At 43.3% G+C, this 26,924-nt stretch overlaps 1 long non-coding RNA gene across 2 annotated transcripts; it reads left to right on the top strand.

Annotated features, from left to right (window-relative positions):
• Nucleotides 1-5,365: 5,365 nt before the first annotated feature.
• LOC133466941 (uncharacterized) lies at nucleotides 5,366-26,727 on the top strand. Of its 2 annotated transcripts, XR_009785077.1 has the most exons (4): nucleotides 5,366-5,607; nucleotides 7,748-7,893; nucleotides 21,614-21,803; nucleotides 26,025-26,727. It is a non-coding gene; the product is annotated as an uncharacterized LOC133466941 (long non-coding RNA). The 2 variants fall into 2 exon arrangements; XR_009785078.1 differs by lacking the exons at nucleotides 5,366-5,607; nucleotides 7,748-7,893; nucleotides 21,614-21,803 and adding exons at nucleotides 23,390-25,710; nucleotides 25,818-25,963.
• Nucleotides 26,728-26,924: the final 197 nt, after the last annotated feature.

Genomic DNA, 26,924 nt, shown 5'->3' with positions numbered 1-26,924 from the left:
ATTGAGAAGCATGTCTATTTTTAACTGTAAAATGGTGAGGGATGTCTTACCTAGTCTGTAGTCAGGTCAGATTTCTTCAAATGTTTTGATCATTGCATATTTGCGGTTTCGTAGCATTATGATGTGATATCGTATCATGACTTAGTATGATTAATTCCCCTCGTGTAATAAATACAGTAGTAGTACATAGAGCTGAGCCGATGAGAACCACACGGTGGCGTCCTCGCACCTCCCCAGAAGCGATCGAAGACAATGGCAAGTCTACTTTAACGCTTGCTGTGGACACTGAAAATAACTGCAGACAGGAATGCATCACCACTGCACTATTAACTAAACGGCAGAGAGATGAATGAGTTTTAAAAGTGTAACGCTAAAGCTTGAATGTCTGTGCTACGCAAACACAAACACTGCGGGTGTTGACGCAGGTTCACTTCGGCGGCAGTAAATTTACTGGCTGAGGTTTCATGTCTCTTGACACCCCCCCACAATGACAGCTTTAAATCTCCCAGGCTGACCCCCGGAATGGAAAGCTTTGGGCTAAATTCCACACAGGACACACACACGCACGCACACACAATGGTTACACTATGCTGTCCTGTAGAGGAGACAGGATAGAAAGTCACTAATCGAATAGAAAGGTGGTTTGTTCCCCTCTTATTCCCCCCCCAACCAAAGACACAAATTGCTCTTAAAAGTCAGTAATGAATTCCTAAGTGAGTGTTTGTAATCCTCTGGTTAGCTGCAATATGTGTGTAATGATGTCAATGCCAATTTTCTTGACTTAACCCTCCTGTGGCGTTGTGGGTCAAACTGACCCAGTTTAACGACCCCAAAAACGTTTTTAGGTGCGAAACCTCTGGTATACTTAATTAACTGTAATTTATTTATTTATTTTATTTTTTTGTTAAAAACAACAACACTTCAATACAAATCCTCAATACAAAGCTAATTCAACATGCTCGGGTCAAACTGACCCAGGAACATTACTGTTGTTGCTGAGAAATAAACTTAACAGGAAGGTTAATAATTAGATGTAAACAATATTTATTGGGATTTTTTGGCAGTTTTTTAAATTAAAAATACACCGGGTCAAAATGACCCAGCAACAGTATTGCTGTTCCTGACCAAAAAAACAAAACATAATAGGCGAGTTGATAACTTGATATAGACAATGTTAACTGGGATTTTCCCCATTTCTGACGCTTTTGAAAAATTCAATGTTTTTGACATACTTGGCAGATAAAGAGGATTCTGATTCTAATGTCCAGGGTCAAATTGACCGGCAAACGTAATCAGAATCAGAATCATCTTTATTTGCCAAGTATGTCCAAAAAACACACAAGGAATTTTGTCTCCGGTAGTTGGAGCCGCTCTAGTACGACAACAGACAGTCAATTGACAGAGAACACTTTGGGGACATAAAGACATTGAGAAAAAACAGTCACTGAGCAATAAAGGGTTGCTAGTTCTCTGGTCATGCCGGTACATTTATTTATTTAATTTTTTGGACAATTGTGCAAAAAGATGCAGAGTCCTCTAGCACTTAGAGCAGCTCGAAAGACTAATATTGCAATAGTCTGGTGCAATGGCCATTGTGCACAATGTGTGTGTAATAGGAAGGATACTCTGACCATGCCAATCAAAGCACGCAATCATCATTCATCTTTCTGAAGGCGTACATGTTTATACTGCTTTTGTGTTAGATGAGGCATACCGAATATATTGTATATGATTTACAGTATTGTTTAGCGTTTCTGTTTGTCATTGTTTAGTATGTGTTATAAGAACAGAGCTCTTTGGTTTCCCTCGTCCTGGCAAACGGTCTTCGCTGTTGTTTTGCTTAAATCAAAGACGGCGATAGTACGCGGTACTGTACGCGCTAATGCACCTGCCGTGAAAACATTCTTTTCCTGTCACATCCAATTAGAGGCATTTGTCTCCCAAATGGCTTTGCTTGCCAGAATGGATTTGCATGCAAACAGTCACTTTCCATTTAAAAACAAAGGATGATTCATAGGTAGCTAAATCAAACTGTCACCATTGTAAACAACTATTGACTGTATAGTATGTAAAACGTAATTAACTACTGTTAAAGTAAAATGTCAAAACAGTACAATTCAATTCAATTTTAACATTCTTGACCGTCCTAGAATATTAAGGGTTGAACCATTATAGTCAATGATTTACAAAATGTCCTTTGTTATAGTAGATTAGGGAAGCTGTCAGCAAACAGATTAAGATGGCAGAGATGTGTCTCGAATAATAACAAAACGTTTCGTGCACATAACCCAGATAATTGCCGTTTAACTGGCTATGACACATGCATGGAACTGTGAAGATGTCCGTCATTCACAACATTGCTTTGCCACTCATGTCTGTGTGTGTGTGTGTTTGTGTGTGTGTGTTGCAGGTGGCTGACTGATCAGGTTACATGGCCAGTAAAAGTGTACACACGCACATGCACAGAGGTCCATCCATGACATTAAAATTCTCATGGGTTACGAGAAATTCTTGTGACAGATGGACAAATGGTGTGTGTGTCTGAGTTGTATTTGTTTGCATGTCTGTCGGTTTTGTGTGAGTGTATGAGTGTGTGTGCTTAAGTTGTGTGTCTGTGTCGAATATGTATATTGTTTGTGTTTTTGTGTGTGTGTGTGTCATTTGTATGTTTTGATTTTGTGGTGCGTGTGTTTGTAATGTATGTTTGGGGTGTATGTGTGTGCATGTTTTGGGTTCATTTTGTGTGGTGTCTTTATGCGTGTTGTCTTTGAGTGTGTCGTGTGTGCATGTTGTGTGTGTTTTGCGTGAGTTTTGTTGTGTGCAGCTTGTGCTTCTGTGAATGTGTGTTGTATTTATGTAGTGCAGTTTTGAATCTTTGTGGTCTGTGTTCTGGTTGTGTGTTTTGTGTGAGTCTATACTTTGTGTGCGTGTGGTATATGTTGTAAGTGTGTTGTCTGTATATGTATGTTTTTTGTGTGTGCTGCACATGCATTTTGTGTGTTTTGTATGTTGTGTGTTTGTTGTTTGTGTGCATTTGTCTTGTGCGTGTTTGTATAGTTCATTTTTGTGCCGTGTGTGTTGCCTGTGTGCGCGCATGACCACGCAGAAACCTGACCAACCAGCAGTCTGCTGGACTTGTCAGACACCTGTTGGCCTCCACCCCCCAAAAAAAACCAATCTCACCCACCCTTGTCCAAACTGCACCCCCCACCCCACTACGCTTCCCCCTCCTGCACCCTTCCAGGCCCCCTTCGGACACTCGATACGCAGGGGGGCGGCTGGGGAGGAAGGCGCGAGAGGGAGAAAACAGCTGGATCAACTGAAGGCTTCCTCTTCGGGTTTCCGGTCCCGGTCTGACTTGCCAGCTCAGTCCCTCCCCGCCAGTCTCGGTCCATCCGTCACATTGGTCGGGGGAGATAACTAAACCCTATGTGCGAGGACTGCTTTTCAGCTGACCTTGGCTAGTGACACCTAGAGGTGGTACAGTGGAACCGCAATGGGGAAATAGACCAAATCCAAAGTAGTGACCAAGTTTTTAATTGTATAACTTATATAATGTAAAATCTTCACGCCTACACTGTATTACCAACAATCAATATATGCATGTGAGGTGCAGGTATTTTGTCCACTAGGGGGCACCATCAACATGTTCCATATTTTAGTAACTGTGATGTTTACCTGCCTTTAAAAGGGGCGTGTCGCCTGTTGAGTGACGTGGAAGTCAGCAAATGAGGACATACGAAGTGCTTGCTACTTACTGGTTTTAGCTTTAGCCGCTATGTGCGCAGAGTAGCAATGTCACTTGAGGCCATTGGCAAGGATATGCTTGTGTTTATTGCAATTTGTTACCTTTTGTTCAATAAAGCAACTGAAAGAGTACAAGCGGCTGTTTCCATCCTCCGTCTATCCAAACCACCGGTTATAGTTTACAATTTGTTCTAACTAGCGGCGGTAGGCTATATTAAATTAGCTAACAATATTTACGTTACCGGAGATGTGCAGTCGAAGAACTTAAGCTAGTTGGACTCTGCAATAGACATTTTAGCTTTTTTTATTAAGTGCTAAATGATCCTAAACTTAGGGCATTGTCTGTCTTTGAAGCACTTTTTTTCCTCTTGGCTCATGCTCGTTGCTAAGAGAGCAGCAATGCATAGTGAGGGATGACTATAGTTGTCGTTTTGCCCCAAAGGCTGAAAGAGCTTTGGTGTTATGTCAGTAGTACTTCACAGACTTCTGTCTGCATGTAGCATTTTTAAAGCGTACTGGTGATTTAGTAAGTGTGAGTAGTCACTCTATGTGATGAATTTGAGCTCAAATGGCTGCTGCGAGCAAGTGGGACGGTTTGCGAGGAAGCCCCCGCAAAGCGGCAGTCAGGACGAGAGGCGAGTTGTTCCGCTCTCGAGCACGCCTCATTGATATTCTAACCTATTGCGCTTTCCCCGAGGGACACCAGTCATCCTCGGTGGACACGTGTTTCTACCACCCCTCATCCTTATGACCCCACCCCCTAAGTGGATAGTGGAAGAGTGTGGCCCAGGAAAAACTGAACCATTAGCTTTTATAAATTGACACAAACAAAGTATTCCTGATTCTAAAATCCAGAAAATATGTTTATTTGTACGCCGTTATTCATGTCAGCGTTGATTTTGGCATGTGGTTCAGTATCTCCTTAAATTCATCAGATGGCACTTTGGTGGAAAAAAAAAAAAAAAGCTTGCTTTTTATATTAAATACAGAGTAGTGATTCAATTGCAAAATGAATAACCTCATAATCCTTTGAAATTCCGGGAAGCACAGTGCTGTGGAGGTGAGCAGCCGAGGGGCTCTAGGTTCGACTCTCTCCTCCAGTCAGGTTTATTGACTATTTGAAATTGTCCATAGCTGTGAATGGAAACATGTTTTTCTATTGGCTGGCAACCGGCCCAGCGGGTATTCCGCTTTCATCACCCGCCACCCTAATGCGGACAAGCGTTATGGAAAATAGTTGGATGTCTGATTTTTGTCTTACCTCCTGTTCCTTTTGGTTTTCCCTGTCCTTTCTCTGCTGTACGTGGCAGCCCTCCATATTCTTCCTCGCAACAAGTGGCCCCACTTGCCAGGAACTTTTCCAGTTTCAAATGAGAAAATAAACGAAACTGTTAGGAAGGCTTCAGTCTTCCTTGGGGGTGGAGGGGGTATATTTTATTTTTTTTTGCCTTTGGTGCCTTTGCTACAAAACCTCCTCGTCCGACATTCTGACTTTTTCACAGCCACTTTTACTAACTGGCGGCCAGACAGAGCCGCCCGGAGGATGTTTCTCCAGCTTCTTACAGGATACCCAGAGAAGACTTCCTGATAGGTACAAAATCTATCATCTTCTCTACAAATCTTGTTCCTATTAAAACTCCTTCACTGCCAGGCCTCCATGTTAATTAACATGGATATTTAAATTCAACAGCCGTCAATGGCAGTGAATGTTAAAGTTTCTGTGTTTTTTGGCAAGTTGTGATCCATCGGGGTTGGCTACGAGGCTTATGCGCCCCCTCCAAAGAGAAGGAGGAGGAAATAAGGAATCCCCCGATACTCACCTCCTCTGGAGATTACAGCACTCCGAGTGAGAATCAAAAGGTGAGAGGAACACAGGTGGCTTTTTTGTTTGCCTTTCATAATGTTGCTAATGAAGAGGGAAACTAGCCCTTTGATTGACTCGCGACCAGTCCAGGCCGTACCCCGCTTCTCTCGGCAAACGTTAACCGGGAAAGTCTCCAGTTACTTGGCTCAAGACCCGTTTTGTTTTAGCGCAATTGTCTTCCTCCTCTTGATTTGTGTTGACAGTCGGCAACAATTTGAAACGCACGTGTCACGGGGCCGACAAACTGGCGACAGACAGACAGCCAGGCGGTTATGTGGCGGCCGTAGGTGGCAGACCGACAGACAGACAGACGGTCGGTTGGTGCTTAAGGGGGCAGACGGGCTGGCGGTGGGCGTCGCCCCTTAATGAGACCTGACAGTTTTCATGAGGCTGCTGGAGACGACGACGGGAACGATCGGCTCTGATTAAAAGCGTTTGATCTTGGCTCAAGGGCATTTGAAGGCCCCACTTCATTATTTAAACAAAACAACCACAAAACTAATTAAGTACAAAAGAACACACTATCAGTTCCAAAAGTGAAACAACATCTCAGGGAGGATCATCTCAGACTTTTTAGCTTGATTCTATGTAACATCACCTCAAATAAATTTTCTCCTAAAGCAAAATAAAAAATCGAATAATGGAGGATTGGTTCTCCCCAAAATGGAATTGAAAGTGATTACAGATCAAAAATTCTAATTCCCTGTTGATGTTTTGATTTTTCCAGAAATGACTTTCTTCGGGCTTCTAAATGACTACCATGCCCTTGCATTGATGGACTATAGCACCACCTGTTGCCTTGGCATGCATAAGGCAGCCTAGAAAGAGACATTTTTTGTTGCCCTCTCCCCCCCCCCGTGAGTCACCCACCCATCCATTAACATTCAGCGCCTAACCGGAAGGCTCGTAACTTTTTCTTGCCAAAAGTCAGCTGGGAAAGACCGGCTCGCCCCCGCGGACAAGTGCTACAGCTCATTTTGATTTTAAACATATGATAATTGTTTTTTGGACTAATTTAAATAGAGAACCAATGCGATTTTAAATGTCTTTTTTCCCCCCTCTCCCTCATATTGTGTATAGGTCATAGCAGATTTGTTGATGGAGGGCTGAAACCACGCCGTGTTTGCTTCCTCTGTGTAGTGTGTCCCCCTCACCCCACCCACCCCCTTTCCTGCCTCGTTCTCTTGGCCAGAGCTGTATGTTTTTTCATGGTGCATTTCCCCTCTTCCACGTCGGATGTTCTCCAGCGCTTAGCACGAGCAGATTAGCATAACAGTCTCCACAGGAACCTTGTCAGCATTAAAACTCCACTTCCTCTTGCAAGCTCTTTAACTACATAATCTGTTCCTCCCACCGGCCCCCACCCCACCCTCGACTACCCCGGCCTGACTCCCTCCCGACCCGCCGGTGCTGACAGTATCGCTAATGATGTAGCGCAGTCGACACGCCACCGACGGGCTGTTGTTTCTGGCCGGCCTTCCCTCGGCTGCCTCCCACTGGAAAATAATTAAGACGCAAGATGGAGCGCAACCTAAAAGAACCATTTTCTCTTTTCTCGACAAAGTCAATGCGTATTTAACCCTTTCCGCCTTTGGTGTCAAACACTTTTGTTTCACATTTTCTTCTCAACCATCAAACCTATTTCCAACTTCAGCTCTTTAAATATATCAATAATATACTGTTTACATCAAATTATACCCTTTGACTCTGTCTAATGGTTATCTATTATTACACTAATGACAAGAACTGGTGTCAGTTTAAAAAACCAACAACTAACTCTTAAAAATTGGCCACGAGCAAGCGGAAAGGCCTGATGGTTAATGCTGTTTGTGTTTTCTGCTGTTCAAGCAAAAAGGAGAACCAGTTCGGTTGACCACATTGTTTACAGTTGTGCAACCACAAAGGAAGGATGTTTTTCTGAAGGCCCACCAAGCACGAATTCCAAAAAACCCGGTGTTTAATGCTAAAAGCTCGACGCGCCAACAAAAACGCAATCTATTCTGATTCCGGCATATTTGAGGCACACCGAGGTTTTGTACGACTGCCACGTTCCGCCGCAAAAACTCCATCCGGAGGGTTATTAAGAGGGGCTCATCGGATTGTTAAAAAACAAAAAGCTTTTGTTTTCCCTTTCAGAGTCATCCGTATTCCCAAGTTCCCACATCCGGACCGGGAAGCAACTCTGAGGACAGGGAACAGGTGGATCCACAGCCTTCGTCAGCTGGAGGCTGTGACTGGAACTTTCTCCTCTCTCAGCTGTGCTCCGGGTTCCTTTACCAGAGGTGTCAAAAGTACTCACACTATATGTTTAAGTAGAAGTGCAGATACTTTTGTTAAATTAAAAAATAAAGTAGTCAAAGTAGAAGCAGTGTAAAAAGTATAGACTGCAATGTGCTTACGTGCAGAAGTAAAAATTTATTTGTAAAAAAAGTAGACAGTACAGATACTTGTTTTCACATGTAGGGAGTAAATAAACATCTTGAGCTCATGCGGAAAAAGATCTCTATGTTATTGGCAGTTAACAGGTAATGAAAAATGAGAGCATCAATGTATCACTGAGTCTAAAATGGCTAATAGAAAAGTAGTCATTGGTATTTTTATGGGTTGTGAACAAGGCATTCTTGCTTAATGCATGCACTTGCCAGTGAGCACATTTGAGCAAAAATCGGAAATGTGATCTAATTCATGATCCTTGGGGTCTTTGGATGAAAGTATGCCACTGAAATGTAAGGAGGAAAAAAAGTTTTAGTTTTTATACATCCCGTCAAAATTTGAGATAAGTTGTGCAAGAGTTGGCTCGGTTAGACTACAAAATGATGCCAATTTTTTGAAGGACACCTTGTACTATCGCTGCATAGGTGGTGTTCAATATAATCAATGAGCTTTTCCTGTTTTTACTTACCCCTAGCCCTGAAGCGATGATAAATACACACACACATAATGGGCAGAGGGTCGAGTGTGACAATCTAGGAGAGGAAACAGACCGGAGGAAACAGACCGGAGAAAACCTCCGAGAGCATATTTTGGACAGGAGATCGGATTTCGCTCCCTCAGCCGCGGCGCACCGGATAGATTTGATTATGGCAACCGCCGCGGGCCAAATCTAATTAGCACGTTATCCGTGGCAGGATGTCCGCCTCGTGTTTCAGCGTCAGGCCTCAGCGTCTCGGCTCTTTCTCGACATGCTGAGATGGTCCGAGTGTGTTTTCTGTTGCCCCAAAATGAGAAAAAGCAACGTGACCTACTCGAGACATAAATGAGGAACTTGTTGGAAAAACTGAAAGACAAAGACGACGTTAAAGTTGCCTCGCAAGAATGTGCTCTTCGGTCCCATGATGCATTTAAAAGAAGACAATTATCCAAGACATAGAAAATTAGTCTTGTGGGAAAACACAATGCTGGGGATCTGCTTGGCTGAAACACAGATGAACATGGAAAAGACAGCTGAGACAGGTTGTGATAACACAGGGGAATCATAGGGATCTGATTGGCTGAGACACCTCGGGACGAGGAAGAGACTGATGGGTCACAGGTGGGTTAACACAAGGGAATGCAGGTGTCTGGTCAGCTGAGACGAGGATGGATCAGGACAAGATAGACCAGGACTGACTGGACACACGTGGGAGAACATAAGGGAACACCAGGGATCTGATTGGCTAAGACACAGAGGGACCACGACCCAACAGAATAAGAGTGGCAGGAGACATCAAGGCAATGCAAGGATCTGATTGGCTGAAACACAGTGTGACCTGATCAAGACGGATGAGAACTGATGGGACACAAGTTGGGACTGCACGAAGACAGGCCAGGAACTGATTGGCTGAAACATCTACAGATGAGGACAAGCCAAATGATTACTGGTGGCATAACACAAGGGAATACCAAGGGTCTGATTGGCTGAAGCACAAATGCACCATGACCCAACAGAAGACGACCGGCGGGAAGTGGGAGAACTCAAGAAAAAAGCGGGATGAGACCTAAGGGACCAGAAAAAGACAAATCGGGACTGATGGAACACAAGTAGGAAAACACAAGGGAATGCGGGCATCTGATTGGCTAGGACACAGATGGACCAGGACAAGACCAGAACTGACGGAGATGAACACAAGCGAATACAGGGATCTGATTGGCTGAGACACGGATGGATCAGGACTAGTGAGATCGGGACTGACAGGATACAAGTAGGGGAACACAAGGGAATGTAGGGATCTGATTGGGTGAGACAGATGAACCAGGGAGAGATAGAGAAGGACTTGTGAGAGAACGCAAGGGGATGCAAGGATCAGATTGGCTGAGACCCCAAGAGAACAGGACAAGAGCGCAAATGGGATAACACCAGATGTAGAATGCAGGGATCTGCTTGGCTAAAACACTCTCGGAACCACTTACTCCTGACCGCGAGTGCATGGATGGAGTTTTTCCCCTTAACTCGGTGGGCACAGCGTCATGACTTTCCCGCTTGACTGGACCTCACCCGGTCTCCAAAGACCAGCGTGGGGGCAAGCGAGATTTATGTCACAAAAAGGCGAACCGTGGCAAGGACGTGCACTTGGAGTCCCGCCGCGTCTGAGCTGTTCGTTTAGCGTCCGGCCGGTGACGCCGGGACCACCCACACCTTGGATTAGTCCTGCGTAGTAACCCGCGCCGCACGTCACGTCTGGTCTCCGCAGACGGGGAACAAAGTGGAGCTGACGACATAAATTAAATTTGATTTAAGGGCGGTGTACTAACCTTGGTGTACTTACCGGGGACGCAGCTGCTACACTCTCAATCTATCCAAGTTATTTTGAACACTAATAGTTAGTAAACAGAAGTGGTAAAAATGCTCACACTCCGATAGCACCGATACTTGTGTAAATAATAATAATAATTCTCTTATGTGAAATGAAAATGCTAAATTAGCTAATGATTACAACTGAGAGAATACGCCATACTTGAACAGTATCTTGACTTATGAAGTAATTTATTCTGTGAATAAGATCATAACTCAAATTAGTTACATATTGTAAATTGGCACAAGTAAATTACAAATACCTGAAAAAAATCTATTTAAGTACAGTAACCAAGTATTTGTCGTTTGTTACTACCCATCACTGGTTATAAATACACACATTTCTCAGCAAGTTTTTTTTTGCAGAGTACAAAGCCAAAGCCCTGAAGCAGATTTTGGCTTAAGGAGACACGTGACGTGTAATCAGGGAGTCTAGGGGTTGAAGGTTAAAGTTTAGATCCCTGTGCCTGATCTGACCATCCATGCAATCCAGACTTTAATCTCTCTTGCAGGAATTGGGACACATTTGGGATTGAGAGAGTTCAACCTAAATGAACTCTAATAGACTATCCCAAAGCAGTTAAATCCAAACCCACTGCACATATTTGGGTTCAAGTGAATATATATATATATATATATATGTTTTTTTTAATGGGAATATATATGTATACAGTGTTCCCTCGTTTTTCGCGGTTAATGGGGACCAGAACCCCCCGCGAAAGATGAAAAACCGCGAAGTAGGATTTGCCCCCCCCCCACCCCCCCAGGACTTTTCGTGGATGTGTATGTGGGGACCAGAATGTTTAAAATATGTCAACAGTATTTATACTTTACATATTTGAGACCAAGATTACCATAGTACACGTATTGAAGCAGTTTTACGGATGTTTGCTTCCTCTTTCTTTATGTACCGCACTGTAGATTCATTCACGCCATAATGGCGTGCCACAGATGCATAACTTCTGCCCTCTTTGATCAAATCCAAAAGTTTCACTTTTTCGCTGATGGTCATCATCATCATCTTCCTCTTGGGCGCCCCGGAGGAACAATTATGTATACTGTGTGCCTGGCCGTATCGGACACAATTCTAAAGGATCATGGTAATTTCGATCTTAATTTAGAGCAGAGCATAAAGCCTGTTTATACGCAACGGAAGCCATTCAGTTTACTCATAACAGACATGATCAAAGCACATGCTAAAACAGTCGAAAACAAGCAAAACATGGTTTATGCAGTTGCATGAAATGTTGAACTTAGGTCATAGAAGATAAAGAACCGACCAGCAGTAGCATTTTTCATATCGTTATTCTAAAAATCGCGTTGTAGAGGAAATGGTCATATTTAGCATATTCTTTTGGGGAAAAACACCTTGAGGGGAACCAGAATTTGGGAATCCTTGCTCTTAAGCATTCTAATCAAGCTACACATTTAAACACATCAGCTTTTCCGGTGTCATTTCCATCCAAAAGACACATTTGTCATAGAAAAGCACAATCAAAAATTGGCCAGGATAATGAATAATGAATAATTTTTGACTTTTATATATATGTGAAGCATACAAAAAATTTGATGGAAAGCTTTGTCTTGTCTTTTTAGCTAACGACAAACAAAATGACAGGGGATCTAAGGATGAACCTTGAGGAACACCAACCTACAGTTGTGTTCAGAATAACAGCACTGTTTAAAAAAGTAAGTTAAAGAAAAAATCCTTAAAATATATTTACAAATCTATGAAATATATTATTTCTTTACAGATAGTGAATAAAAATTATGAACAGCGGGTTCATTTTCTGTACGAACTCAAACATTGACTGTATAACTGGAAAAATTCCTTTGAGATTTTGCTTTGTGTGTCTATATGTGCCCTGCGATTGGCTGGCGACCAGTCCAGGGCGTACCCAGAGTGAGAATAAGCGCTATTGAAAATGGATGGGTTGAATTGTTTGACAGAATTCTTGCAGTTAAGGAGAGGAATCTGGCATTTCGTCAGGTGTTTTGAGTCCAAAATGTTCAGCTTCCATAGTGCAACGCCTCTGGGGGTGGGGGGGACATGTGACCCCGATGCATGTCAGAGGTTAAACTCACCCGACTCACCTTTCGCACACATGCTGAATGCTGCCGTGGTGACGTCTCATGATGTTCTTTCCTAGCCTTCGCATTGTTTTTTGGTTGGAGTCAAATGCTGTGTTCCAGCTTGTTCCATTCCTTTTTAAGCGAGGTACAAACCATTTTTTTTTTAGCATTCTAACCAATTTTGAAAATGTGTGTGCTTACTGCTCGTATGGTGTGTGTGTGGTGCTCCAGATGACCAACAAAAGGTTAAAATCCACCCCAATTATCGGTATGTTTATTGCCTGCTTTAACATTTATGATTGTCTGCTTGACTGTTTTACACAACGTAATCACTCAGGTTAATCTTCTAGAGACATCTGATAATCGGACCTTGCTGATTTTGATTGAAAGAGATGAAAAATGCTCAAATTAGGCCCGATTATCAGTATCTGTCTACCCTATTGTAAGATTTACGTCTTTCCCGACTGTTTTTTGAGCAGATGAGGAAGGAAAAAAATCAGTCTTAACAAACCCCACACCACAGGATCATATTTTAAACACTTCCACCAATCAGGCTTTTTCTGCCATTGAGTTAGATAAAATACTCAAATTTGGCCCGATTCTGGGTACGTGAGTAAACCATTCTAAAATGTACGATTCTTGGCCCCAATTGTTTTTCAAGCAATCGAGCCTTTGCTGACTTTGATTTCAAGGAAGGGAAATGCTCAAATTGGATCCGATTATCCGTATGCGTGTACCCCACGTTAACATTTACAATTTTGGTCTGTGACCGTTTTCCTCGCAGATAACTTTACACACCTCACACTACAGGATAATTGCTCAATAATTTTCCAGAAACAGACAATTTGGCCCTTAGCTGACTTTTATTGCGAGAGAGAGGAAATGCTCAAATTTGGCCTGATAGTCTGTGTGTGTGACTTTAGTGGATCATTTCATACTGATTAATGGGTCTGTGTCTTCAGCAATGTGACCTCTGTGGGGCAAACAAATTCCTCATGCGCGGGGCCGATGGCTCACTTTGGACCATGCCAAAAAAAATAGATACCCTTTCGAGGTCGTACATTGTGGTCTGTACACTCTCGCCGTTTGAGATTGACATCTCCCAGCTGCCTCTGCATAGGTCTGAGCCGCCGAAATGGCTTCCAGGGACATGTGACCTCCAGGGGGGGTGCACAGGTCAAAGGTCAGAGAGCCGCGCTCCTTCCTCTTGACTCTGGCTCTGGACAAAGCTGACATTGAGTCCAGGCTGGGACAGTGCTGGAGTCATTGGCGTTGTAGTTTCACTAAAGCTAATGTGTGCTTTCAGCTTGCATACGACGTGTCATTCATTTCAATAAGATAAGACCGTAAATAAATTAACGTGCAAAAAAGTCAGTTTTAAATAAAATAGTAAAACAAACAAACAAAGGAATCATTACCCAGGATGAATTAGCATGTTTTGGGGTGTAATATCAACATGTACATGACAAATGTGCCTCAACAATATCAGATTATTGTGGCCTTGGGTCAAATTCTTCAGAAGTTTAATTTGGACTATCATAGCCATGCAGATGACACACAGTTATGTCTAGCAGTGTCTCCAGATGACTACAGTTCAATTGAGGTGATGTGTCGCTGTCTAAAACAGATAAAGATCTGGATGAGCCAAAATGTTCTTCAATTAAAACACAACAAAAAGACACCAATTTTGTTATTTTCACACGAAACATGAAGTCGACACAGATGATTTGCCTTCGCGGGCCAAACATGTATGTTGTGGGTCGGATCTGGCCCCCGGGCCACCAGTTTGACACCTGTGTACTACCCACAAATGGAAGAAGTTGCCAACAGAAGTGACGTCAGTCCCAAGTTGGCATGTTTTTCAGTGCAGGCTAAAAACTCTTCTTTTTTCCCCCCATGCTTTTGAGAGCATCTCCATTTTTAAATGAATGGGTTATTGTGAGTTTGAAGTCCGATATTGTAGCTATTAACTGGAAGTGAAGAAGAAAAAGCAGACGATTTGTGCTCGCCACTGACAAATATTCGGCCGTGGAGAGCAGGGCTCAACGTGACGCGCATGTGATCAAGTCCGGTCCACTCGTGTTCGGCGTGCATAAAAACGCAAACTGCAGCGGGTTTTACGGTGGGGGGGGGGGGGGGGGGGGGGGTATTACGGCAAATAACGGGCACGTACTAAACACCTAACAGCCCCCCGTGCACTTCAACTTACAATGGCCGCGTTTGTCCAGGCGGAGGAGCGCGGAGGTCTTGACCCGCGGACCCCGGCTACTCCCACGGCCTTCAAAACAACAGCTGGCAATGGAGGAAGGGTGCAAGATAAGCAAAGGAGGAAGAGAGCGGAAGGGAGAGGAGGCGAAGTTAAGGACCGAGGCACACTTGTTCTCGCTCGTGATGCCGTGTTGTTTGTTTTGGATGGTTGCGGAGAAAAAAAACGTGTTATCATCACTGCAACCGACTCCTCTGGATCCTGGAACCCGAGTTCATTGGCATGACGTGCTACACTCGCACTGCGCAGTCTAAAGAGATCCAATACAAGTTTCTCCGTTAAATGAAAAAAACACAAAACATGTTTATTATTGCGGTTGTAGTTTGCAGGGGTAGACAAATTTGGTGCATCATACTCGGTGCTGTTCCTAAAATTAGGATTACCTTATTAGGCTACAGAAAGCACAAATACAAAGCAAAATGTTTTTTTTAAACGTAGAGGTACATAATAGTTATTTAATGTGGCTTTTAGGTGTTATTTCTGTTTGTATGTTAGTATTTTATATAGGTATTTTTGTCTCATGACATTATTTTCATTTTATTTTAAAAATTAACTAGATTGTATATTTGTTTATTAACAATTATTTTTATTTTTTATACAGTATTCCAATCTTAACGTTTTATGTAAAATCTATCTATTTTGATATTAGCATGTTTTTCTTTAATATTATATTTTTGTAATACAGTAACAATCTCAACTAAACAAACCTATTACAGTAAATGGGAATTTTAATGTTAAAATATAAATTTTTTTTGTGTATTTATTATATTTATTGGCGTATAGTATAATACAGTAACAATTTTAAACATCCAAGCAACATATCAAATGATATAATTTGTTAAAATATATTTTGGTATATATCTAATTTCTCAATAATATAAACTATAGCGTAATAGCATTATACGATCTTAAACAACTATTAGTATTTTTCATTTTATTAGTATTTTCTGTGTGAAATATATTTTTTCTATTGTGTATTTAATTTTTTTAACTTATTTTTAGGATAGTATCACAATCTTCAAGAACTCAGCAACCAATCCAATTTCATAAAAATGTATTTTGGTAAATATATTTATAGTATTTAATATGTATGGTTATGCATTTGGTTTATCTATATACAATATATGTTGGTATTAAAGCATCACACGCATCAACCAAAATAACCCCCCAAAATCGCATGACTTGATTACTGGTGTTAAATGGCTTTTCTTTCTAAATTCCCATTGTGCAGCTGTACCTAATGAAGTGGCCATCGAGAAGCTAGTAAAACTACAAGCAGAGCAGTTGCTAAATATTTGCAACATGAATTAGCACACGCACACGCACGGAGGCCAAACTTCCAGCCTAAAGATGTTTTCAGCTGTTGCTTGTATAAGTGCCTCTTTGTTCCCTTGGAGATTTAGGCTTCACCCGCCTTCCCTCCCCCTCCTCCTCTTCCTCCACCCTCCATCACTACTAACCACCAACCCCCCACCCCAACGTGCTTTCTATCTCATTTCTTATCCTCTGTGCACATCCTGCACCTAAACGTCTTCTCCTGTTATCCGTGTAGTATAAATGGTTCAAATGTGCCGATGACAGGATTCATTCCAAGTTCGACCACTGGAAATGGTGCCTGAAAAGAGCCAAAATGGCCACCGTCCTCTCAATTTGCGGACGTGATTTTTTTTTTTTTTTGTGCATCCTACGTTGCTCAACGCGTCTACCAAATTTCGTGTTGGCTGGTGAAACTGGTTTTGAATGGGCACATTTTCAGCATTTACAAATTTCACATTGACTGCACATTTTTGTCAGGATTCAAATTTTTGCCACGTTTTGTAAGTTTTGAGTATGTTTAAAAAGTGTCAAGTGAAATCAGAGATTTGTTTCTAAATACAACATACATGTTCAAAGATAATTGCTGAAAACATGCAATATCAGAACTATGTCATACTCATTTGTGGAGCATAGTGTTCAACTTTTTTTTAACCATTTTATTTTTTGCAGTGAAGAACTTGAGCGCCTTAGTTCACATCAGCAGTTATCCTGCGCACTTGTAACGTGCAGTTAGTTAGCTGGCTATGTCTACACTCCGAAAACGCATCTTCATCGAGCGCCTCATTGTCGGCCACGAGTGCCCGCACGTCATTTTAAAATTTATTTCATCGTTCAAATTTGGCAGGGTTGTTAACAACGTTCTTCTCCGTGATGTATCAAATTTATCAGACGAAAAAAACGACTTAAATAACGATTCAATTGGACCTAAATAAATGATTGCACAGCAACAGTTGAAAAGGATGAAATGTAACTGTCTTATACGTAAAAGTTAAACACAACTGAACTTGACTAATGTGATTTAGTGGATTTAAATAAAACTAAACAAAACAAAATGAAGCCACCCTATCATTACGCAGTTTGATCATATAATCCACCGGTTTTCTTCTCTGAAAACTTATAGCCATAAATCAGCACTTTTATGATGCGAATGCTTCGGCATCATCCTGGCGTCACTTGCATTTCAGTGTCTTGTGTCCAAACCTCGCCTCCGCAATCATTCGGGGAGGAAAAACAAACACACTAAAAACTCTTGAACGAGTTCCTCATGTTGGCGCCGAAGAACCAACAAAGCCACATTATTACGCATTTAAAAGCTTTATGACTTTTTCTTTTGTAATGCTTTGCCGGTGGCCTACAATAATTCCTTCTGAGGATGTTGTTATGCAACGCCTCCCTGAAATCGTATAAAAATATTGGACAGAAGTAAAGAACGGAACAACTGACATATCCTCTGATTTAATTTGCGGCTGCAAAACCAAATCATAAAGTTTCTTGTTTTAAATGGACGACATTTAAAACGTGAGGAACGGGCAGAGATCCACAATCCCACAGCACTTCCTGGTCACATTCCAGACGGAATATTTCAGGAAAGCCTCCGGTCCAAATTCTCGCTGCCACCTTCGTCCAAACGCCCCGAAGCCCCCGTGCCAAGGTCGGAGCCTCGGACCCCTCCTGGCGTTTGCTCCCCCCGGGCTTGTTTTCACTGTCAACACGGCACTTGAAGAAGGCCGAAGGGCGGCCAAGTGCCTGCCGCTACGCCGCTTGACAAAGCGGACGGCGCGCAATTCAAGCTGCACGAACGCGAGCTGGGACTAGAAAGCACGCGCGTGTCCAGACGCTACTCGGAGTGAGAGGAGAAGAAAACAAGCTGAGTTTGTTTGAGTTAGCGGGCAAAAACTAATTTCCGTGGCGCTTGCGGGGCATTTGCCAAGGAAGAACACACTTTTTTTTTTTTCCCCAGCAAATTTTAGTGGGGATCCATGTTTCCAATTGCCTTGCATAACTTAACTGCAGAGAGGGTTTTGTGTTCATTGTCTTGTTGAATTCTGAGTAAAACAGCTTTTCCGCAAAAAAGGTGTGGAATGCGGGCCAAGGAAGAACTAATTGAATTGAATTTTGGTGCGGATCTAGAAATAGTTTTCACTTTTTCCGCAAAACGTTTATATAGATGTAGGGATTTTGGTGATCTGGGATTTTCTTACCTTCACCAAGTACTTTGCTGATTGGGAAAGGCAGTTTTTTAGGGTGTGTACAGGGGAGAGGGGGTGCACCATCTCTATTGGGATTTGGATTTGGGTGTGTGGCTTATAGTTTGCGAAAGGTATTTTTTTGGGAGGGTGTGTATGTAGTTTAAAAAGTTTGGAAAAGGTAGTTTATTTTAGGGTGACGTGCGGACACTCGCAGCCTACAACGAGGCACTCGAAAGCAAAAATTGTTCATTCACAGTTTCACGCTACATCTCCACAGCTGAGGACTACACAGTTCTCAGTTGTTGCACGTTTTCAGCAATTCTCTTCAAACACATTAAATGTAGTTGGAAAGAAATCTCTGAATTCACTTTACAGGGTCTTTGGGTAGGAATGATCAATTTCATCTCAGTGACATTTTGTGATTTATTTATTGATTTATTTTTTTCCCCTCAATTTTCACCCAACTGAGTGCTAGTCTACATTTGCAGTATCGTTATGTGTGTCTTTTTTTTTTTCATGCAACAATGACTACTTTGAGTGACTTTCCCCCATTAAACAGAGGCTCTCCAGTCTCCAACTGGCACCCGGCTCGCTCGCCTAAAGTGTCTTATTTAGTCGGAAACCACCCACTTCTCACATCTCGCCAGCCAGCCAGCCAGCCAGCCAGCCAGCCAGCGCTCTTTTGCTATTCCTGCCCACCCCGCGAGGAAAAAAAAAAACCCAAAACGCACACACATACGGAACACACATTGAATTATTTTCCTTCTCTTTGAATCATCTCGTTCATCGGACGGTAAACCTCACAGGGCGATTTTCGCACTGCTGTCAGTGGGGCTGGACGTGAATGAAAGGTTGACTATGCCAGGGGGGAATCACATAAATTTTTTTATTTTTATTTTTTTTTAAAGTCCACCTTGAAAGAGATGGCATTTGTGTGGATGTGTGTCGACGTCTGTGTGATTGCCAAAGATGGAGTTAAGTACGCTAGTGACAAATTAGTCTTTCAGGCCTCAGTAACCAACATGCTTGGACATGTTGAAGGGTTTGTACAGTTTCAAAAGTTGAGGAAAAGCTGTTTTAGGGTGTGTCTGCAGGGTGAATGGGGTGCCCCAACTCTGTTGGCATGTTGAAGGGGCGCTTTGATTAAAAAGTTTGGCAAAGTCATTTTTTTAGGGTTATGGGGGTGCGTAGTTTAAAAAGGTTGGGGCAAGCAGTTTTGGATGAAACCAAAGTTGAATTGTTTGGGAGAAACACGCAACAACGTGCGGAGAAAGAATGGCGCAGCACAGCAACCTCCAAAACCTCATCCCAGCTGTGAAGCATGGTAGAGGGAACTTCATGGTATGGGCGTGCTGTGCTACCTCAGGGCCTGGACAGCTGATCATCAATGGAAAAATGAATTCACAAGTTTATAAAGATAATTTGAAGAACGTGAGGCCATCTGTCCGACAGGTGAAGCTCAAAAGAGGATGCGTGCTGCGACAAGCCAATCATCCAAAACACAGAAGCCAATCAACAACAGAATGGCTTCAGAAGACGAAAATACATGTTCTGGAGTGGTCCAATCAAAGTCCTGAGCTCAACCCGACTGAGAGGTTGTGGCACGACCTCAGGAGAGCTGTTCACACCAGACATCCCAAGAATTGTGATGAACTGCAACAGTTTTGTCAAGAGTAATGCTCGAAAATTCCTTCTGATCGTTGTGCACGTCTGATCCGCAACTACAGGAAACGTTTAGTTCAGGGTCGAAGGTCAACCTGTTATTAAATCCAAGGGTTCACTTGCATTTTCCTCCCAGTCCTGTGAATGTTTAAATGTTTGCTCTATTAAAACAAATATAAAACAATACAATTGTTTATTCTTGTGATTTAGATGAGGATCAGACATTTTAGAACCAATTGATTCAGAAATTTAAGGAATTCCAAAGGGTTCCCAACATACTGTTTCCTCCCACTGTGGAATACATTTTACAAGCGCAAAGAAATATATTTTTCCAACAGGTGCTTAGCTTAAAAAGTTTGGGGAAGGCAGTTCTTTATGGTGTGAGAGGGGGTGCACCAACCTTGGTCGCATTCTCGCCTTACGAGCTCTGGATCCTCGTTAGCTTCCTGGTGGATTCTAAATGCAAAACTTCCTGCGGTCGCTCTTTACTACGCAACCACAAAAAGTCATTTCCTGCAAGGTTAAAAAACGATTTAATACGCCTCGTTAAATTAAGTTAAATGTGGATGCGTGGGAAGGCAAGTGTATATTCGGTCGGGTCTGTGAGTGACAACCACGACCACAATGATTTCAACAATACACCGTATTCACTGAAGCAGCCTCTGGTGCACTTTTGAAGGTACGCGCACCACCTTCAACAACCGGCCACATCGCAAAAAAAAAAAACAATTTTGCTACTGACATGAACGGCTTCACGTTGGAGTTGGCCGGCTGATGCTTAATAGTGGTCTGCTGCTCGCCATGAGTACCGCAAAGTGCCGCTATTTGGCGACAGATTCCCGACCGAGAACCCGATCCGCCTCCCGGCCCGATCGATTGCGGGGGAATCTGGGAACGAGTGAACCGCAAATGCTGGCAAAAACAAAACGGGTCGGAGGTGAGGAGGTTTGCTCATTACACAAATATCCCAGCCACGGGAGGCGGACGCTGATTCGCGACCACAGAGAACATTCGGCGGTTGGCCGCTTGTTGCTAAAAATCTGTCATTCCCGATTATTTTTTCTTTTCTTTATTTATTTATTTTTATTAATGCCAAGCGCCAACCTCTACATCCCGACAGTTGCCCCTGCCCCCTTTTCCCCGCCACGCACCCTTTAAAAAAAAAAAAAAAAACAAGCAAAAAAAACGCATCTTTCCCAAACTTTTTCAAGCTGCACTCCCTGTTGTGATGTGGTAACCATGGAAACAAGCATCACAATGGGGCCTCCCCGAGCGTTGCCGGTGAACATCACAACAGATGGGGAGTCTTGTGACTTATTTGGACGCTAAGGCAACTTTTAGACGCAAACAGTTTTCAGTATTTTTTGTTTGTTACGTATTCAAATAAAAAATAAAATTGTGTGCGTGTGTGTGCGTGCGCGCACCCCGTAGTGTGTTTTGACGTGCAGTTGTAATAATTTGCGGAATAATGTGAGGCAGATGCGCGTCATGCTTCTGTGTGCCGAGCTAGAGTTCTCAGGCTATGAGATAATGACGCACAGGCCAGATTTGGGGAACTGCTGCGTACGCGCACGTGCGCGTGCGTGCGTGCGTGCGTGAGTATGCATGTATCTTGTGCAAGATAACTTTTATGATCCTTGTGGTCCCCTCTTCTTTGCTGCTTTGTCTTTTTTTCTTCTTCTTTTTCAAAATGTATTTATTTTTGTGCATTCTTTTGTTTTTAGGACGCCTGGGCGGAGTTCCGATGAATTTTTTTTCCTCTCCTCATAAAAAGATGCCATAATGAGCACTTCTGGCTCCGAGGCCCAACCCATCTTATAAACGTCTTGGCTGAAGTCGGCGTTATTGTTTCTTCGCCAACCAAATTGGATCCACCGTGTGACAAGTTCAACTCCGTTTGTGTTCACTGATATGGTAATGGCTTTAATTCAATTTAGTGTGCATGTGTGTGAGAGCTGCAGAGAGCTCCCCATTAAAGAATAAAATTATTACTGTCAAAGCTGCAAGAAACAAATGCTCCTCTTCTGCATACATCCTTAAGAGTCATCAGTGCATGGTTGTGTTTTAGTACACATTTCAACTAAAACAAACCAGAAAAACTGCCTGGAGTGATTCTGTCTCGTTGGCTTTTTGGGGAAAAGTGCCCGTGACTTTTATTGGCCTAACCGTCGGATCTGCTGTGCTTCCTCACCGCTTCACTTCTCTTGCAGGAAAACAGGAAGGCGGGATTAGTCGCGACGCGCTGCGTGGAGATCCGGAGCCACTGGGCGGAATGCGCGCACACGCACGCGCATACACACTATGTATAAAAAACACAGCCGAGCAATATAATTAGTATAGATCAGCCTCTGATGACCATACTGATCGCGGTGCATTCGATAAACCTGGGAAATACCAATGGCCTCCTCAAAACAGTCCATGCGAATAAAATCCTGATGTTGCCAGTTAAACGGATGTTTTTAAGTGTCGCGTAGGCACAGTTTAAGCAAATGTGTAAAAAGCGAGATGTTTTGAGATTTGCTAGTTTCGACGAACAAAATGCAGCTAGCATCATGCTAACATATAATGCAAAACGCCATAGACAGGCTGATGCAAATTAGCATTGATGCTGCAGTAATTCCGAAACCTTCAAACAACTGCTACTTAAAACAAGCAGAGCAGCAAAACATACAAAAAGAACAAGCAAATAACAATATTCACAGATATTTATTCGCTACGCTCCGTGGGAACGACGACTATTACTGGAGCTGCGTTTGGAACCTTCTCTGGCTCTTGTTCTTGCTGTAAACTATGCTGCATCTTTTCCAGTGGACCTCAGTGCTGCCCATCGCATTGTGGCGCAATGTGGTACTACACTGAAGGAGCGCACCTCCAAATTCAGACTTCGCCGTACATTGTAAAAAACAATCAAAACGATTGCTTAAAAATCTGCAATATAGATTGACGAGCGAACGATTCGCTGTGTTTTGATTTGTTTTGACTGATTGATTGATTTTATCTTTCAAACTTTGGCCCGTTGGTCTTGGTGGAGGTCTGGGCCCTCCTGAGTGACAGTGGCTGTTTTGTGTCTGAATGGACTATTGATCAGGTTGAGTGTCAACAAACAGACGTTAGGAAAAAGCGGCCTGAGGGGAGGCATTCAGTCTCCTGAAAGCTTCTTGTGTTGCCTCGCTGTCTCAGACTGAGCAGAGTCACCACGTCTGGCCTCCACAGCACATCATTGTCACCTCATTTTTATTTTTTTTACCGACGAACCCTGAATGCAGCGCCACACCATCACACACGCCTCCCACTCATCAGACTATTCCTCCGTCTTCTTCTTCGTTGTTGCCTGACTTCCTGTCTAGGCCCCAAATCAATTAGTCTGCTGAAATTACAGAGCAATAAATGAGCAGTCGGCTGCCGCGGAGACGGGTGGGGTCGGGTGTTTGGGGGGGGCGGGGAGGGGGGGCGGGGCGCCTCCTGTCTGCATGGCGGGGGTCTCCCACCTCCAACAACATTACTATTGAGTGAATTTGTGCGTTCACCCTGTGGGGATTTGAATGCTAACGCTGAGACATTGTGAGGCAGCGGGCGGCCGGGTGTCCTAGTGGTTTGCAGATCTGCCTCACGGTCTGAAAATCTGGGTTCGTATCTCCGTTCTCTGGGTACTACAACTTCCCCTCAGGTTCCACAAACATCCATGTTAGGTTTCCTAGACTCCAAATTATGCTTGTCTATATGTGCCCTACGATTCGCCGCGGACCAGTCCGGGGTGCATCCCGCCTCACCCGCGGCTCGATACTCGACAAGCACTTTAGAAAATGGACGCATGCGTGTAAGACAGTGCTCGCACTGGGTTATTTTGGGCTGTACATGCAATGGTGAAATGTAAATCAAAGGCTGTTTTGATTGGCCCGAAACGTACAGACATGGAAGTATAATGACAGGCTTGTAAAAATCACTTGCTTGGTCCACACTTACCACACACGCACACACACACAAACGAGTGGAACATGTTGTTTTAAACTTTTAACCAAACATTGAGCATGTTTTTTTCTTCTCTCTGCCAAATGCAGGGTTAAAAATGTACTGTGCTGTTTTCTTACAGGAAATACTTACAGACTAAAAGTGGGATTCGAACCCCCACGCCGCCATTGGGAGACCAGAAGTCCCATCCACCAAGCAGATTGATGCCCAAGCATTCATTTGTAAAGTTTAAAGACTGTAAAGTGACTTCGGAGATTTGTTTCTAAATGTATTACATATTTTTGAAGCTAATTGCTGAAAACTTGCAAAGCCTGAGAAGCCAGCGTGTGGACAGGGATTTCATGCTGGTGTGGCCGTCGTAGAGCGCCTCGTTGTCGGCCGTGAGTGCTTGCCTGGCAGGGAGAGGAAGGTGCAAAAGCAAGATAAAACAAAATTTAAAAGTATGACACGACAGCCAGTGTGTGGACAGCGGTTTCACGCTGGTGTAGCCGCTTTAGAGTGCCTCGTTGTTGTGATGTGGAAAAGCCCCTCGATGAGCCGGTGGGATATATTCCATACTCATGATAAGGCATGTCTCCCATATTTCATGTTGCTAAGTAATAACTGGCATCTGGGGCTAAATTGTTTAATTGTGATGTGCGCTAGCGAGCTAATTTTTCCCTAATTCTACTTATGCCAAAATGACCCTACAATGGCCTCCTCAAACCAAAATGGCTGACCTCCTGTGTCAGGCATGGGTTCTTGAGATTTTTTTTCTGGGTCTTCTCGTGATAGACATGCCTACCAAATTTCACGTGGCTCAGTAAAACTCCCTTCGGGGGTGAATTTTTCCAAAAGAATTTTCCCAGAAATTTGCCGGAAATTTGATCCGCCATTGAAGCTGTCATCTGGACTTTAAAGTCTAATTTTCCCGAGCTCACATCTCAGACAAAATAATAGCACCAAACAAGTTGCACATTTTGTTTTTTGGTTGATTCCAGAACCACTTTGTCAATCCAGTCTTTTGTTACGAGTGTTTTTTAAAAAAAATTATTTTTGTGTGTGTGTGTGTGTGTGTGTGTGATGTTAACACCAGCGCAGATCCACACGGCTCCGCTTCCTCATCCTCTTCTTGGCCGTATCACACACACTGTGCGTGCTTGTGTGTGTGTGTAGCCGGAGTCCCAAGTACTTCCGGTTGTCAACAGATAAAGTAGGCCAGCGAACATGACACACACACACACACACGCACGCGCGCACACACGGACAGCTGCTGCTACAGTTGTAAGCGTGCTTATCTGTGGTTGGTCCTCACTTTAAGGACCCGTGTTCAGTGTAGTGATAGGCAAGGCAAGGTTACGAGCTTTTTGTGTGTAGTTGGTATGTGTGTGGTCTCGTCTTCATTGGGGTTCATTTTTCAACTCCGCTAAAAATGTAAAACACTAAAGCCTTTTCGCTTTATGTAATGATAGTCCAGTGTTTTGTAGCTGTGCTATGCACAACGTCCCAAATTTGGGGGATATTTGGCTTCCGGTGGAAATTTCAGGATGAACCTAGAATGTACTATAATCTTGAATTGATTTTGAACATTCTGTCAATGTTTTAATGCACGCCTGTTTCTGCAGTTTGCATGTTGCTGTTCTATATTATCGACACTTCCAAGGACATTCATTTCTATGCCTTTCTGTGACTCTTCCAGTCTCTGTATTTTTGAATTCGGTACGTGGGGTATGCTAGCGGAGTTGGTGCGTCAACTCCGTCGGGATGCCGACGGGGGTTGCGTGGCTTAAATACTTGTGGCTGCATCCGAAGAAAACCCAAGCAGGAAATGAAGATGAATCTGCGTTTAATGCCAGGCCGAGGATGTGGCTCGGTAACTTTATGAGCGACCTTCCAATCCGACACCGTCTGCACTTTGTTAAAACTCTGGATGTTTTTTTTTTGCCCCCCCCCCCCCCCCCCCCCCTCCTCTCCTGAAAGCGCCAAACAACAGCGCTGAAACGCTAAATGTTGCCGATCGCGTCGTTCCAAGGAGACTGCGGTGTGTCACAACGGGGAAGTTGAGCCAAAATGGCCGGCGGCCCGTCTTCCCATTGACTGTTTCCAAATTTGCGGTGGAGCTTCATGTTCGTGCTCTATTACAGTAGTCATGGTTGACTTGCTTCTAGTATCCATTTTCTATTGCAGAAACGCAGCTGACTTTTGGCAAGAGAAGCGGGATACGCCGTCAACTGACTGCCAATCAATTGCAGGACATCGGTGACTGTTGGTGGTGGGCGAAGCGAGGCGCACTTTGGACAATTGCAGAGCACATCTGACTCATTCTTGGACCTGACTCCGATTCTGATTCAGAACCCAGACGGAGTTCGGAGTCCTTTATCATCACCGGCAGGAAGACCCCCGGCAGCCCCCGACGTGCCGACTGACCGAGATTTATTGTGCGTGAGTGATTTTACACACACACGCGTACACGTCGAGGACCACACAGCATACAAGTAAGACACGGTCGTGCGAAGCACATGGAGAGAAGCGATAAGGCGCAACAAGCACTTGAAAAGCTGCCGGCAGACGAGGATACTAGGACGGCCGATGCCCTCCCCTCCCCTTCTCTTGACCTTTGAACCTCCCCCACCGCCCGGTCTCGTCACGCCTCTCGTCTCGCCACGTCTCCCTCTCAGTGCTGTCTGTCTCTCGTCTTCCTCACGTCACTTTCGTTCTGTCTTGCTCCCGCGCAGGCACAGAGACTGTGTTGTCCTACTTTCTCTTAGTGCTGCAAATGCAACTGAGGGGCTCACCGCTAATTTTAAAATATATATGTAAAAAATGTCCTTAAATGTTTTTTGTTTTTTTAATTGTATCAAAGAACCTGGAAATGAAATTACTATTAAAAAATCTAAAGAAAAACTATTTTATAAAATCTAAAGAAAAATCTTGAAACGTTCATGAACAAAATTGGAATAGTTTAAAAAATGTCAAATTACAAAGAAATGTGTTCACTAAAATAATATTCCTTCAATATTCATTCATTAAAATATCTTATTTATTCACTAATAATCACAATTTTTAAAAAATGCCATTTAAAGAAAA

The sequence above is a fragment of the Phyllopteryx taeniolatus genome, chromosome 17, assembly GCF_024500385.1.
Source record: "Phyllopteryx taeniolatus isolate TA_2022b chromosome 17, UOR_Ptae_1.2, whole genome shotgun sequence".
Taxonomy (NCBI): domain Eukaryota; kingdom Metazoa; phylum Chordata; class Actinopteri; order Syngnathiformes; family Syngnathidae; genus Phyllopteryx; species Phyllopteryx taeniolatus.
Note: the sequence above shows the minus strand (reverse complement) of the source record. Positions and strands in the feature narration are given on the sequence as shown.